The sequence below is a fragment of the Mus pahari genome, chromosome 8 (assembly GCF_900095145.1).
Source record: "Mus pahari chromosome 8, PAHARI_EIJ_v1.1, whole genome shotgun sequence".
NCBI lineage: Eukaryota > Metazoa > Chordata > Mammalia > Rodentia > Muridae > Mus > Mus pahari.
Window position 1 is genome coordinate 101,377,419 of NC_034597.1, and position 4,885 is coordinate 101,382,303.

Consider the following 4,885-nt stretch of genomic DNA (forward strand, 5'->3'; position numbering starts at 1 on the left):
ATTTGAAATGTAAATAAAGAAAATAATAATAATAATAATAATAATAATAATAATAAGAAGAAGAAGAAGAAGAAGAAGAAGAAGAAGAAGAAGATAAATAAATAAATAAATAAATAAATAAAGTATATATCTCCATTGTATATTGTTGATGTCTTGGTAGTATGCCAATTTACTCATAGGATTTGTATGTGATTGTAGACATAAAATTATTTTTGTTCTTTCTGATACCTAGCTTCCATTTTATCTTTTATGTTGTATATGGCAGAATGTTACAGAATAGAGTAAAATGAAATTTTAAGCAAATAGCAAATTTGTTTTTGTATTTAATTTTTCTAAGAATTAAATGGAAACTTACTAGCAACCATTGAATATTTTCATACATATTTGTCTCTATGTATTCGGATGAAATGAAGTGTTTGAATCTAACTAATTAGCTATTTAATAGTCATTGGTGCATTTGAAATCACATTAAAATAATATTAATATATTTGTAATTTTTGCCTTAGTATATAATAATTGAGTACATTATTCTGATTGAATTTTCATTGTTTAAAACAGCATTTCATTAATATAATAATCTTCAGTGACTACCATGTATTACTTCTTTGCTTGTTCTCCAATATATGTGCTACATCTTATTCTTCAATTGCTCATATCTATGTAAATGAAAACTAGTGGTTTTCAATGTGCTCATACCCATTTACTACCTTATTTCCAACCTAGTTTCCAAGTAGATCCAATAATACAATTGGTATACGAACCCATTGGTGAAGATATACAATTACCACCTCATGGTGATTTTTATATGAAATCTGTATCTTGCATCCATAAATTGAAGTTGTAAAAGAGATCTCATTTCAAAAGACAAATGCTCTGAAACCTCGACCACATATTTATATAATTATTTTCAATTCCAATTATGCTTGGGCTTGCTTTTAGGATGCATTATTCTAATAAAGATACAGATAACTTCTGTCATCATTAGAATTGATGACCATCCATTAATGCTTGGCCTCCACCAGACATCATTGCTTTCAAGAGATTTTGGATTTGTGCAATGAAGTACATGGTTTTGTTGTGAGATACCAGGTTTTTCTCCACATGCTTTTTTAGTGGCATGTGAAAAAGATGTCAGTGAGCAAGCCCATGTCCACTGAATAATTAATCTTTGGAACTTCTATGTCATATAGGTCAAATAGCACATTATACTTCATAGCAGCTCAGACCTCTTCCATTGACCCCTGCCCCTTAAGCTCTACTGAAATGGGTTCAAACTGAAGTCCTATTTCTCAATAATTATAAGGGATTCTCTGATCTGTTTTTTTGTTTTGTTTTGTTTTGTTTTGTTTTTTTAATCAAATATAAAGTCGATGAGGAAAAGTCCTCTGCTTCCCATTCTTAGCACGTGAAATCGTATTTATTCGGAATGATAGGGCAGCTCAAACCATTAAAGAAAACGGCACTCATTGTAGCATTAAATTCAAATAATACATTTCTGTCTAAATGTGTTTAAGTGTCAATTATTTCTTACTTGCAAGTGAAACTATGTTTTCCCATTTGGGATTCTTTTCTGTCCCCAGCCATCCTTGTTTTCTGCTCCCCCTTTTCTTTAAAAGTTTATGCCTGCCTGGCACAGCTAGAAGACTTCAGTTCTGCTGTCAGAACTGTCTGGGTTTATCTCTTTCTTACACATAAGAAAAATATTCTGAGTCTTTTCCTTTGCTCTTCAAATGTCTAAATCTATATTCCTAAGTCCTGAATCATTTCTAATATTTTATTTCTCTGTATGTTAATGGTCATGAAATTGATAACTCTGGTCTAAATGCATTCCTACCAGAGAACTTCATGCTTTCCATGGCTTTATTTTCTCTTATTACCTTCTCAGATAGAGCTCAAATTATTACTGATTAGTACTCATTTCCATAATTTTTTATGTTAAACATTATGAAGACATGCATTATTGATTGCTCCAAATCTAACAAACTATAGTTTTTAATCATGTAAAATGTAAGCAATATCCTCCACAACCTTCACCCAAAGTTCTTCAATGGACACTCCTTCTTAGAAGAGGCACTGATACTATTTGGTAGCAGCAGATTTCTCAAAACTCTCTATTGTAATAGTGAGCTTTATGCCATACTGTCCCCTAGCCTGTGTTTTTGTTATAGCTTTCAAGGTTCTATGCAGGTAGCTGCCTTGGATCTTCAGGTAATGCCCAGATGAAAGAGCTTCTGGTTTTTCAAGATCTGAGCGTCTTCATACAGTCAATGGAAAGAAATATTTGTTAAATATTAACCATTCAAACGTGAACTTCAGTCCCCTTTCAAGTTAGGTACCACAGACCACCCCCTCTCTCTTTGACACCAGTTTTTGTTAAACTTGATAATGACTTGTTTTAGGAAGCTGGGAATCATTTCCTCTGCATATCATCATAGGATAAAAATCATGAAATATGTTAATATAATACTATTTTAATTTAAATTTCTTTATAATTTACCTTGTTTTTTTTTTTTTTTTCAGTAAAAGTTGAGACTGGCAATTTGATATTTCTAAATTCTCCCTTTTAACTTGTCACCAATACTAATGGTCCTGTCTCTTGATTTGCATCAAGCGTCCTCTCTGATCACAATTATTACATCCATTATTTTAGGGGAAACAATTTCTATTTTGCACCAATAAATTACCCCTGATGACAGCATCAGGCCCTTTTAATTCAGATTTTGAACCCTACCCAGAATAATATTCTAAAATGGAAATATCATCTCTTTACATCTCTATTTCTTCATTTTATCCAATTTTAAACCATTTGTGAGTCTTTCTTTTGAGTCTCTGAAGTTCAGTGATGCTTTCATTATTGTCTTGCTACTGAAAGCTGTTGTACATACTGGAGTGTCAACAGGCATCAGACACTAGGCCAGTTTTATAGATTTATGTTTTGTGGAAATAATACTTAGATAATGTGCCTTATGCTGTGTTAAGATGGCATATGAGAAAATCAAAGATATTGAGCAATTAGAATGTCGTCTTACTTGTTAACAGTGTAAACACCTGTTCAGCTAACCTAATCCATTCTTTCTTTACCACATATGTTCTAGCCTAAAACAAGCATCTTGTTTTTTGTTTATTTGTTTATTTTCATAAAGCCCAACATGATTTCATACCATTGAACATCGACTTTTGCACTGGTAATTAATCCTGAGCAACTTTTTTGTTTGTTTGTTTGTTTTGTTTTGTTTTGTTTTGTTTTTCAAGACAGGGTTTCTCTGTATAACCCTGGCTGTCCTGAAACTCTCACTGTAGACCAGGCTGGCCTCAAACTCAGAAATCCACCTGCCTCTGCCTCCAAATGCTGGGATTAAAGGCATGTGCCACAATTGCCCAGACTAAGCGCATTTATTATGTGGTAGTTGGGTTATCAAATTGTCATTATTTCTGTGAAATCTTCACCTACACCAGTGCCTTTCTTAGCTATCATTTTTATACCTAAAATTTGTGTATACTATCACACTTTACTCCTTGTTTTTACCTTTTATTTTCCCCTTGGAACACTTACTTTTTTTATTGGATATTTTCTTTATTCTCCTTTCAATTGTTATCCCCTTTCTGGGTCCCCCACAGAAACTCTCTATCCCATCCCCCTACCCCTGCTTCTACGAGGGTGTTCCTGACCCACCCATCCACTTGCTCCTTCCCACCCTGGCATTCCCCTACACAGGGCCATCTAGCCTTCACAGGACCAAGGACCTCTCTTCTCCATGACACCCAACAAGGCCATTCTCTGTTATATATGTGGCTGGAGTGGTGGGTGTGGACTGTGAATTTTATCTTGGGTATTCTGAGCCTTTTGGGATAATATCCTCTTATCAGTGAGTGCATACCAAGTGTGCTCTTTTGTGATTGGGTTACCTCACTCAGGATGATATTTTCTAGTTACATCTATTTGCCTAAGAATTCCTTCAGTCATTGTTTTTAATAGCTGAGTAGTACTCCAAAATATACCATATTTTCTGTATCTGTTCTTCTATTGAAGGATGTCTGGGTTCTTTCTGGCTTCTGGCTATTATAAATAGGTTGCTATGAACATAATGGAGCATGTGTCCTTGTTAAATGTTGGAGTATTTTGGGGGGATATATACCCAGGAGTGGTATGGCTGGGTCCTTAGTTAATACTATATCCAATTTTCTGAGAAACCACCAGGCTGATTTCCACAGTGCTGTACCACCTTGCAATCCCATTATCACCCTCTGAGTAAGCCTTACTTTTCAATGAGTGCTAGGATATGCAAGGAAGTTGAACACATAGACAAGTGAAAATGTATAAATAGAGGGATGTGGTCCTTAACTAATTTAGAGGCCCAGTCATGTGTTCTGAGCATGGCTATCTTCTGTGAATGTCTCATTAACTCTCTTCAAGCAAGCATGGCTTCAAAGCTACAGAGATACAGCCTGCTCACATGTTCATCTGACTATGGAGTTGCTGTTTTCTAAAGGTGCCTATGGCCCCTATTGCATCTCTATCACTAATGAGCCTGCGTTTTAGATAATTTTGTTTACGTTCAATTCATGGATTGCTTGTCTTCATAAACAAGCTGGATAACCAGTATTTTTATTTTTTCATGATCAAAGTAATATTTATTTATCTATTTTTTATTTATTATTATTTTCTTTAGATTTCAAATCCTGTCCCGAAAGTTCCCTATACCCCCCGCCCCCGCCTGTGATCCCCTACCCACCCACAACCAACTACCTGGCCCTGGTCTTCCCACATGCTGGGTCATATAAAGTTTACAAGACAAAGGGGCCTCTCCTCCCCATGATGGCCTACTACACAATCCTCAGCTACTTATGCAGCTAGAGACTCGAGCTCAGGGGGTACTGGTTAGTT